Consider the following 13,018-nt stretch of genomic DNA (forward strand, 5'->3'; position numbering starts at 1 on the left):
TCTTCGAAGTCTTTTTGTTTTATTAACTTATTTTCTAGTGAAATATTAGCTCTTCCTAGCTTCTTTCTTGGGAACTTCCCAGATTATTCTAGCATTAGTCACTGTTAATAACATATTTTTTACAAGTAATTTGCTCTTTTTCATGTAAATTAAGCTAAATATACATCCACTTTTTAAAGCTTACACATTCCTGCCTTGAGGAAAGACAGTATCAATGATTGGGGGCTTTTGACAGGAGGAAGAGGGAAGAAATACTTGTATATTAATCCTAAGGGAACCTGACATCTGTCATTTTTTTACTTCCCAAAGCCCTTAAACACCAGAATGAAAACTCACTAGAATGTAAAGCTGCTCGAAAGCAGAGTTTTACTTGTCAGTACGTAGAATAGTGCCAGCACGTGGCAGGTGCTCAATAAATATTTGTCTACAAATGAATGTAGTAAATAAAGCCCTTTCAGCAGCATGCTTCAAACTTGAAAAACATCCAAATTTTATGTCATGTTTTCACACTATTTCCATTTCTCTCATAAAGATTTAGCCTCAACAAAGCAGACTTTCCCTGCAGCACACCAAGGGGTCTGTGCAGTGCACTATAGCACCCATTGCAAAAAACTGCCATGAGGAGTAAATTTAATTATATAAAATCATGTATGTCCCAGGCATCCATTATAACTATTTAACATATGTTATAATATGTATGGTAATCAAATATATTTTATGTAACATAATTAAACTTTTATTTTACTTTCCCTTCCTTTATTTTTAATTGTAAGAAACAGTCTATACTAGTATTCATTTGAGTGATGGTCATTAAACAAATGAACAAAGATTTTTTTCCATATCCTATGTCATACTTTTTTTTTGTAGCATCCAATGTTTTGGATACTTTTCAATATTTTTGGAAACACTTTCTAATATTTAGTTATCAAACAAGTCAGTAGAGTAGAGAGCTTATTTTTAATTATGTGCTAAGGTAATAATGGAAGCAGAATAATGAGTTGGTACTATTATTTCAAAGAAATCCTCTTGCAAAATTTATACTTTTCTTAGAAAATTACATGCTATGGCTCCTCTAGATTATCTTAAGATTCAAATTACTTAGGTTGTAATTTCAACATTATAAAATGACAAAGAATTAGCTTTCTAATGAGCAATAATTCAGTTAGATGACCTACTGTCAGTTCAAACCAGTGCTGATGTATAATGACAGGAGCATCGATTTTTACATAGGGAAAACATGGAGGGTGTATTGACTATACATTTTGGCTATTATTGGCATATATATGGATTTCTGTAAATCCGTATGTTGATACTATGTTAAATATATAAAACATATATTTAATGTATTTCAGTAACCTCTGTCACATTAGTATCAACAATGAATCGTTTAAATCTCGACGGTAAAGAGCTGCTTAAGATATGGACACCCAAATTAAATGATGATAGTTTTATCTTATCCAGACATAGAAAACTAATTTGAAAATGTATTGCAAGCTAGCTATTTCTTCCTCTATAATCTGTTATAAAAAGCAAAGCCATTGAAAGAGGAAATGAGATTTAGTGTCTCAAATTGTGTGACAGATTTGAATGTTTGAAGGAAAATGAATATACACAAAGGGAAAATTATGCCCTAATTTTAAAATACATTATTTTTCAAACCAATCCTGCCTTCTGCTCTGTTCCAATATGAAAAAGTCATTACTAAGGCATATACATAATTCAATAAGTTGATTTAATTTTGGATGTTACTTTGAATGAAATTCCCTTTTTAATCTCAAGAATCTATCTATTCATGACACTGTTATGTTTTTAAAGTTGAGATCTATAATAACTTTCATATTTCTTTTCCTCATAAAAATATTTAAATGGCTTATTCTACAGGAATATTATTTTTCCAAAACATCTTGAAAGCTTTCATTCATTGCTGTTCATAATACAAACTGGTACAGCCACTTCAGAATACAGTTTGGTGGTTTCTTAAAAAAGCTAAACATAGTCTTATCATACAATCCAATATTGTACTGCTAGGTATTTACTCAATTTATTTGAAAATTTATGTTCATATAAAAAAGTTTTTAGCACATTCATTCATAATCACCAAACTGGAAGCAACCAAGATGTCCTTTAATAGGCGAGTTAATAAACAAACCAGTGATATAGCCAAGCACACCTCGGTTATATGATACTAGAGGACCTGTGCACAAAATTTGTGCACTCAGGGGGGTCTCTCAGCCTGGCCTGCACCCTCTCAAAGTCTGGGAGCACTCAGAGGATGTCCAACTGATAGCTTAGGCCTGCTCCCATCAGTCAGACAACCTTAGTGCTGCTGCGGAGCAGGGAGAGGCTCTCACCACTGCTGCTGCACTCACCAACCATGAGCCCGGTTTCTAGCTGATCGGTGCTCCCCCTGTGGGAGCTCACTGACCACCAGGGTGCAGCTCCTGCATTGAGCGTCTGCCTTTTGGTGGTCAGTGCATGTCATAGCAACCAGTCGTTCAGCAGTTGGGCTGAAACTGAATCTCCAACATCCCCTAAGGGGTCCTAGATTGTGAGACAGCGCAGGCGAGGCCGAGGGACCCCACCGGTGCATGATCGGGGCCAGGGAAGGACATGGGAGGTTGGCCTGCCAGGGGGAGACCGCAGGAGGGCTCCAGGGTATGTCTGACCTGTCTTGCTCAGTCCTGATCGGCTGGACCCCAGCAGCAAACTAGCCTACTGGTCGGAGCATCTGCCCCCTGGTGGTCAGTGCACATCATGGCAACTGGTTGACCAGTCAACTCTCTGCCCCCTGGTGGTCAGTGCACATCATAGCAAGCAGTTGAGTGGCCTTAGCATATCATTAGCATACTAGAGGCCTGGTGCACGAAATTCGTGCACTCAGGGGGTCCCTCAGCCCTGCCTGTGCCCTCTCACAGTTCAGGAGCCCTCAGGAGATGTCCCTTAGGGAGCGGGCCTAAGCCATCAGTTGGACATCCTTAGTGTTGCCATGGAGGCGGGAGAGGCTTCCGCCACAGCCGCTGTGCTCACCAGCCGTGAGCCTGGCTCAGGGCTTCTGGCTAAGCAGCGCTCCCCCTGTGGGAGTGCACTGACCACCAGGGGGCAGCTCCTGTGTTGAGCGTCTGCCCCTTGGTGGTTCGTGCGTGTCATCGTGACCAGTCGTTCTGCCGTTTGGTCGATTTGCATATTAGCCTTTTATTATATAGGATTATGCTTTGATTGGTTGAATGGCCAACTGGACAACCGGACACTTAGCATATTAGGCTTTTATTATATAGGATAGCTTGTTGTCCTAGGCTACAAACTTATACAGCATGTTGCTATACAAAACGCTAAATCAAGCACAAGAAAAAATGATGCAATTAAGAGATGCAGTAAACAGGAGATGTATGAGCCTGCTGCCGCATAATACAGCATACTATTTTACAGGAAACTTTTTAGGAGTAGAAAGTAATAATAAAAAGTATATGATAGTAAATACATAAACATTCTAGCAGCAAAGTCATTTATTAAATATTGTGTATAACTGTATGTGCTATACTTTTATACAACCTGTAGCACAGGTTTGCTTACACCAGCATCACCATACACATATGAGAAATGCTTTGCGCTATGAATATACAACAGCCACAACGTCACTAGGCAATAGGAACTTTTTAGCTCCATTGTAATCTTATGAGACCACCATCATTTATGGGTCCGTCTTTGACCAAAGCATCATTTTGCGGCATAAAACTGTAGTAAAATTCAGCAGTATAAAGGAAAAAGCTATCAAACTATGCAAAAACACTTAAAGGCATATTGCTAAGTGAACAAAACCAATCTGAAAAGGTCATCATTTCATTTGTATGACATTCTAGAGGAGGCAAAACTGTAGAGATAACCAATAGAACAGTGGTTGCCAGGGATTTAGGAAAGAGAGAGAGTTGAATAGATAAAGCATGGGGGATTTTACTTTTTAAGATTTTTAACTAGTCTGCATGATACTGTAATTGTAAACACATGACAAACATGGCACCATGCATTTGTCAAAGCCCATAGACCTTTACAGCACAAAGAGTGAATCTTAATGTATGCAGATAAAGAAATCATTTAGGAAGTTAAGGGATTCTATAATGAAATTCAGACTGTATTGGGGTTCTCAGGAGAAACAGAACCAGTAGGAGATATGTCTGTCTGTCTGTCTATCTGTATTTCTACATATTTGTATTTATATTTGCGCATATATGTATTTATTATAAAGAATTGACTTACATGATTATGGAGGCTGAGAAGTCCCAATATCTGCAATCAGCAAGTTGGAAACCAGGAGAGGTGATGTGCATTTTCAGTCTGAATCTGATGGCTTGAGAACCAGGAGAGAAAATGGTGTAAATTCCAGTCTGGAAGCAGGCAGCCTTAATATCCAAGAAGAATCAGTAGTTCAGGATGAGTCTCCAGGCTGGAAAAGAAAATTTCAGGATGAGACTCAAGGCTAGAAATTCTAGCTCAACAGTCTTCTTACTCAGCCTTTTGTATCTGTTACTGTCTTCAAGTGATTGGATGAGGTCGACCCACACAGGGAGGGCAATCTGCTTTAAACAACCTATCAGATCAAATGTTAATCTCATCCAGAAATATCCTCACAGTCAGCCAAATGCCTGGGTACTCTATGACCTAGTCAAGTGGACACAACCCATAGGCATGACAAAAGAATCTAATAATATTACAAATGTATGAAATAACCTCAACAAAGTGGTAGTGGAAAAATGTGCTAATCCAAGTCAAGTTGGAAATGCATAGAGACTAGAAGACTAAAGACAAAAGAATGGAATATAAGCACCATGCTCTGGTTGATGAGAATGAATAATTCTGAAGTCACTTACATGTATCCCGGAATTGAATAATTATATATAGAGATAATGGATGGTGGAGCATATTTTATTAGGGATTACCAATCAATCTACTGCTGGTAGGTTCCAAGAATAGTGCCATTTTTCAAAGAAAGAAAGTTAACTTACTTGAAAATTGTAGTAAGATTGCCAGCGTCCAGTTTAAATAATTCGTAGTCACACCTTTTCTGATTCAGTAGTATGTAGCTGTGCAGATGCAGTCGCTAAAAGGCAGATGGATGAATTCATTAAGATTTGGGTTTCTGTTAGATGAGCAGTACAGAAAGACAGATGATTAAAAGAAAAAAAAATGAGGTACAAGTAATTTTTTAATAGTCCACATTTTTGTTGAAATCAATATATCTCCTTTCTGATTTTCATACATTTCTTTGGAACACCCTTTCATTTCATATATTTTGTTTGTAGGAAAGTCACAGAGCAAAGTAAAAATTTACTTTTAAAAAATTAGTTTCCATTTAGTATGCTTTGGTAATTGAGAGATTAATATATCATTTTGGTTAGATTTTATTTTTTTGAAACACTAAAAATATATTTTGGATCGACCTATTTGAAAAAAAAATGCAGATATTAAAGTACTGATCTGCCCGAGCAAAAACAAATTTCAAGCCCTTGAATATTGTTTCTGAGGTCTGTCATTATAAAATCTCTAAAATTTAATTTGAAAGTATTTTAGGTTTTTTAAAATTTAAATATTCAACTTTAAATTGATTTAAAACAACCTGTATGGAATAACATACCACGTCAACAATTTGCATTAAAATAATATTAAAATGCAATTAAGATAGGTGCAATATACTGACACAAGTAGTAACTCTTGGATTATTTAAATCTAAATCTTATATCAATATTTATAGACATTGGTGGATATAATAAGAGTTTGGATTATCTTAGTGAACCAGATGGAGGGTCACTTTTCTTTAGTCACGAGGCAAAGTTAAGAGGCAAAGCTGTCAGAAAGTATTTCATCAGCCCATCAAACCACAGACTCAAAAGTGGTTTGCATTATGCATAATGCAAGACACATAAACCATTCTTATTTCACTGAATTTCAATATATATACAATTCAAAGAGAAATAATTCAGAAAAGCATATGCTTTTCTTATGCCCAGCCTAGAGCATACTAATATTAATTCAAGTCAACAATCATGTTATGAGTTGGTAATATATTGTGCATATTTATATAAAAGATTTTCATTATAAAATGCATCCTCAAAGCAGGTTTTCAACAAATTTATCTTTAAAAAAATCACTTATGACTGCTGAAGTAAAATGTTCTTAAAACTCTGTTATCATGTATTAACACTTTGGACCCTTTTAAAAATCAATCATAAGATCTTACTGTTTAAAAATAATATTGTCAACTATATTTGGCATATGAAACTGTATATTAATATTTTATATTTAACTAGAGGCCCAGTGCATGAAATTTGTGCACAGGGGGTGGAGGGTGTCCCTCAGCCCAGCCTGCACCCTCTCTAATCTGGGACCCCATTTAGGTCCGGGATCGGCCTAAATGGGCAGTCTGACATCACTCTCACAATCCAGGACTGCTGGCTCCCATCTGCTCGCCTGCCTGCCTTCCTGATTGCCCCTAACCGCTTCTGCCTGCCAGCCTGATCATCCCCTAACCACTCCCCTGCCAGCCTGATTGATGCCTAACTGCTCCCCTGCCAGCGTGTTTGCCCCTAACTACCCTCCCCTGCAGGCTTGGTCCCCCCCCAACTGCTCTCCCCTGCAGGTCTGGGTCCCCCCCAACTTCCCTTCCCTGCAGGCCCGTTCGCCCCCAAATTCCCTCCTCTGCTGGCCTGGTCACCCACAACTGCCGTCCCCTGCTGGCCATCTTGTGGCGGCCATTTAGTGTTCACATGGGGGCAGGATCTTTGATCACATAGGGGCAGCTATATTGTGTGTTAGAGTGACAGTCAATTTGCATATTACTCTTTTATTAGATAGAATAGAGGCCTGGTGTATGGGTGGGGGCCAGCTGGTTTGCCCTGAAGGGTGTCCCGGATCAGGGTGGGCGTTCCCTTGGGGCGTGGGGCGGCCTGGACGAGGGGCCTGTGGTGGTTTGCAGGCCGGCCATGCCCCCCAGTGACCCAAGCAGAGGCCATGGTATCTGGGATTTATTTATCTTCTATAATTGAAACTTTGTAGCCTGGAGTGGAGCCAAGCCTCCTGCTCGCTCCATGGCTGCAGCCATTTTGGTTGTGTTTTGTTTATCTTCTATAATTGAAATTTTGTAGCCTTGAGTGGAGTCCTGGGCCTGCCAGCGTGTGTGGAAAGCTTGGCTTCCTCCATTTCCGGGGAAACCCAAGCCTCCTGCTCTCTCCAGCTCCATGGCTGTCACCATTTTAGTTGGGATTTATTTATCTTCTATAATTGAAACTTTGTAGCCTTGCGTGGAGGCCCGGGCCTGCCAGAGTGTGCAGAAAGCTTGGCTTCCTCCATTGCCTGGGAAACTCAAGCCTCCTGCTCTCTGTGGCTGCAGCCATCTTGGTTGGGGTTAATTTGCATACTCACTCCTGATTGGCTGGTGGGTGTAGCGGAGTGATGGTTAATTTGCATATTACTCTTTTATTAGATAGGATTGCTGAACAGGGATTAGAGCTCTTTGTGGCTATTGTATATTTCAAGTATCAGGAGTATCATATTGCTTATGATGACACGAAAATTAATAATCTAGTAATATATTTATAAGAAAAGAAGCTAAGAAACTTTCTAAAGTTATTGGTTGGAATTTGGGCTTAATGTGAATAGGGAACTTGCCTACCATTGGGTCCTCAATGCTTAGTCAAATATTGAGCATATTGAATGCTCTAAAATATTTATGGCTAGAAATATGGCTGAATTGAACATTAAGAAATTATTATGAATAGCTCAGTTACAAAGTTGGAATTAAATGAATAATAGTTATTAAAACCATATATCTGGAATATGCAATAACAGACTGTATTAATGAGTCTATTTTATTGTCTCCATTCACAATGAAGTCTGATTTAATTCCAGAGTTTCTTCCCTATGTATATTATACTGTATAATACTCATTGCCTAATTTATCTCCTTTTTTCCAATTAAAGAGGTTACTTGTTTTCAAGTTATTTTTTTCCATTGAGCATTTATAAATTCTCTTTTGTGGGTGGGGGGGGATAGTAAGGGTACATTGTAGACAGAACATGAGTTATTATATATTTTCAGCTGTAATAAAGTATTATTACAGAATCTCAATCACCTTTAAATATTAGGGTGCTTTAATCACCATGATTTACATCCTTTCATCTGTCTTCCAAGAACATTTGGAAAGCCACTTTATAATTAAAAATGCTAGAATTTGAGAGGCTAGTTTTTGACAGACATTGTGTACTAACCCTTTTGTATATGTCATCTTTAATTTTTCCATCTCTACAAAATAATTTCTTTTTTGCATACACATTACTTTTCTTGTAAGGAAACTAGGGCTCATAGACAATGAGTATATTTCCCCAGACCTCCTAGCAGCTAGGACCTAGCTACTAAGTGATGGAACTGAAATCCTTGTTTGTCCCCTGAGTCTAGAGTCTCTTTATAACTGTGTTTCGCTTTTGCTCCAGGTGGTGATTTTGGCTATTTCTCCTAAGAAGTTCTTTGTGCCTGAAGTTGGATTTCCCTGGGAGCCTGAGCCATTCTAGGAACATCTCTGAAACAGAAAGAAGATTGGCTGGCTATCCCCCATCTTGATATTGGTTTTCCTCTAGAACAGGAATACCTGTCAGGGCTTGCTAATTCTACAGGAGAGTGATTCCTATTAGGGATCTACAAGTGACCATTTTGGCTTGCTTAAATTTCTAAACTGCCTGATTGTCTTCCTCCTTGTGCCAAGCCAGGTCTGTGGGCCATAGGTAGCTCCAAGATGCTCCATAATTAGGTTTTAATTATGTGGTGGCTAACATCCTCTCTAATAAAAGAGTAATATGCAAATTAACCATCACTCTGCTACACAAGCCATGTCCACCAGCCAAGCCACTCCCACCAGCCAATCAGGGTGATTATGCAAATTAACCCCAACCAAGATGGCTACCAGAAGGGAGGCTTGGGTTTCCCTGACAACAGAGGAAGCCAAGCTTTCCACACAGTCTGGCAGGCGCAGGCCTCCACTCAAGGATACAAAGTTTCAATTATAGAAGGTAAACAAATCCAAACAGAAATGGCGGCAGCCACAGATCGAGCAGGAGGCTTGGCTCTGCTCCAGGCTACAAAGTTTCAATTGTAGAAGGTAAATAAATTCCAGATACCAGGGCCTCTGCTTGGGTTGCTAGGGGTGTGGCTGGCCTGCAAACCACCACAGACCCCTCGTCCAGGCCTCTCCACACCCCAAGGGAACCCCACCCTGATCCAGGACACCCTTCAGGGCAAACCAGCTGGTCCCCACCCATGTACCAGGCCTCTATTCTATCTAATAAAAGAGTAATATGCAGATTGACCATCACTCCAACACACAAGATCAAGATAGCTGCCCCTATGTGGTCAAAGATCCTGCCCCCATGTGGACACAAGATGGCCACCACAAGATGGCCAGCAGGGGAGGGCAGTTTGGAGGGACCAGGCCTGCAAGGGAAGGCAGTTGAGAGGGACCAGGCCTGCAAAGGAGGGCAGTTGGAGGTGATCAACCCTTTAGAGGAGGACAGTTAGGGGTGACCAGGCCGGCAGAGGAGGGAAGTTGGGGGCAAACAGGCTGGCAGGGGAGCAGTTAGACATCAATCAGGCTGGCATGGGAGTGGTTAGGGGGTGATCAGGCTGGCAGGCAGAAGTGGTTAGGGGAAATCAGGAAGGCAGGCAGGCGAGCAGTTGGGAGCCAGCAGTCCTGGATTGTCAGAGGGATGTCTGGTGGGATCTGGCCTAAACAGGCAGTAGGACATCCCTCGAGGGGTCCCAGATTGGAGAGGGTGCAAGCTGGGCTGAGGGACACCGCCCCCGCCCCCGTGCACGAATTTTGTGCATCGGGCCTCTAGTTAGAAATGAAAGAGAGACAATAAGAGAAAGGGAGTTGGAGAGAGAGAGAGAGATACTTGATACAACGTAGTAAAGTACTTTACATATAAAGGACCTTTCGTCCATCAAACATTTTTATTCCCAAAGGTAGTATAAGAGAGAAAATCTTCTTTGTGAATTTACTTTGTTTTTGATAATATGAAATATTAAAAATGCTTGTGGTAATGAATAAAAAATAGAGCCACAAACATAAGAGGGACATTTAACTATTAGCTTTCATGAGGCTCCTAATGCAGAGTTAGATCTTGTAGGCTTCTCATGCTTCCTGGCCCTGGGAAGCCCTCCATCAGATGGAGAACACAGGGGATTGATTGCAAATGGTTTGTATAGTTGTAGTAATCTCTTCGGAGAGCATGTGTGTGAGTACAATATACAATTCCATAGAAATTCATCTGAACCTTATATTAACTTTATATTTAATTACTGTCAATTCTTTGTTAAGTACACTTGCATGCAGAGCTCCAAAAGAAGTCTTAGGTAGCCCCAAAAAGGTGTTTATAGAAGTGATCATTAATCATGATTCCCTTGGCTTTTCTCACTTTTTGTTATTCCTTTAAGGGTAAATTGTAGAAAACAATTATCTTTTTTGCTTACTGGTGGACTATCTCATCAGACTGAAGTTGGAGTTAGAAGGACAAAGATTCTACTTACTACCTGTGAGGAATTTGATCTTGCAATGTATTGGTTTTCTTATTTATAAAATAGGGACCGAAATATTAATGTTGGCCTCCTCATAGGGATAGTAGGCAGTATAATACAATAGTCAAGCACACACTTGTTAGTTGGGCAGGTAAAAAAAAATATTTATTTCTTTCTAAGTGTGTGACCTTGGCAAGTTAATTAATCCAGTTGATTATCAATTACCTTATCTAAAAAATAAAGTTAAAAACTTTCCCATATCAACTTTGGAGGATTAAATATGATGTTTGTTGAGTGCCTGGCTATAAAATAACTAAATAAGTGGAAGTTATTAATATTTATATTAATACAATGTAACAGGTCTTTATAAGAAGTAATATTTTTACACAACTTTATGATATATTAGTCTTAATTTTTAATAATTATGGATTAGCTCATTTGGTTTATTAAAATTTTTAGGACTTCTAACTTGTATACAAAAAAGAGCTATAAAATTGGTCAAATATTTTAGAATGACATTCCACTATGTGATTGATGTAATGGTATTTCTGGATGAAGAAAAGCTTTCAGATTTCCAGCTAAAACAAAGAGAAGTAATTTTCTTCAAAATTTGAAAATGCACAAAGAAGGGTGCACAGCTAAAGCCTCATATTGCATTTTGATTTTATCAATATTTGTCATCTCAAAAATAACGTCAAAACTTGTTTTATAGATTTAATGAGATAATATATGCAAACATCCAGCATTTTCTTGCCATGTGCCAACTACTCAATGGATGTATGCTTCTTTCCCCTAATGTATAAATTGCTTGATTATAATTTTTACTCTGTTTCTCAGTAATAGTGCCCTGCATAGAGTAGATGCTCAATATAGGTTTCCCAGCAGTTGCAATTCATTCACTACTAAGTAGATGTGGTTGTTCAGGTAGGATAGTTCATTTCTTGTTTTATTTATTTAGTCAAGTTATGCTTTATTGTTTTATTTATTCACACCTACTGTGTGACAAGCACCATGTTAAATGCTAGAGACTCTAAAATGAATATGACAAAGAGCTTCCCATTGAAAGAAATCATAGCTAGTAGAGAAGGCATATCTACACAAAATAATTTTAATACATTTTAGTTATTTAAGTATGGCCCTAACATAATATTAATGTGGATACATAGAGGGAGTAATGTTAAAAACATAAAAACCAAAATAGCATTGTTTTTCAAAGTATCAGATACTGTAATTTTAAGAATGAGAAGACTATTGATCCTAGTTAGTTTATATTTTATTAATATAATAACATGGAATATCCAGTTTACTTAAATAATTTTTGTGCAAAAGAAGTAGCACTCTTTCAGTAACTTCTATTGGCAGCATCAACAATGGTGACTTAAAAGAAATCCACAGAAATCTCTATGTGCTTAGCTCTACACTCCACATGGTAGATGGCTCACTTGGGACTAAAATAATTTGTTCAATTGTTTCTTTTATGGCTCTCTAAATTGGCTGCTATTATATATACCGTATATACTGCTTCTATATATAGACTACAACTTTTTGGTCCTTTTGTAGAATAGAAAATGCTGGTTAGTTTTGATTTATCATCCCCTGCACAAATTTTATATTTTCCACAGGCATTTTTATAGATATTCTTTTTAAATAATTCAGATATATTATTTATACTCTTTTCAAGCTATTGCCTTTCTGTTCTGTGCTGAAGACAATGCCATAGTCCTTCTTTTGAAGTATTTTCTTGCTAGGCCTTTTGAGACAAATGAGCATTTTCTTAAGAGAAATGGCTTTCTTATTTATAATTCCTATTTTTAAAATATATACCCAGAAGTTGGATTATTAGGTCACCTGGTAGTTCTATTTTTATTTTCTTGAGTAATCTATGTATTGTTTTCTATAGTGGCTATACCAGTTTACATTCCTACCAATATTATACAAGGATTCCTTTTGTCCACATCCTCACCATCATTTGTTATCTCTTGTCATTTATTTATTTATTTATTTATTTATTTATTTATTTATTTATTTATTATGTTTCCATTGATTTCAAAGAGAGGAAAGGAAAGGGAAAAAGAGATAATGATGAGAGAGAATCATCGATCAGCTGCCTCCTACATATCCCCTGCCACCACTGGGGATTAAGCCTGCAACCCTGGCATGTGCCCTGATGGGGAATCAAAACCGTGACCTCTCAACCTTTGAGCCACACTGGCTGGGCTGTTATCTTGTCTTTTTGATGATAGCATTTTAATAAGTGTGAAGTGATATCTCATGTGGTTGTGATTTGCATTTCCCTGAATAGTGATGTTGAGCACCTTTTCATGTAACTGTTGGCATGTCCTCTTTAAAAAAATGTCTATTCAAGTACTTTGCCCATTTTTAATTGGGTTATTTGGTTTTTGCCATTGAGTTATATGAGTTCCTTGTATATTTTGGATATGAAGCCCTTATTGGTTATATGGTT

Source organism: Cnephaeus nilssonii (genome assembly GCF_951640355.1).
Source record: "Cnephaeus nilssonii genome assembly, chromosome: 13".
In the NCBI taxonomy this organism is placed as follows: domain Eukaryota; kingdom Metazoa; phylum Chordata; class Mammalia; order Chiroptera; family Vespertilionidae; genus Cnephaeus; species Cnephaeus nilssonii.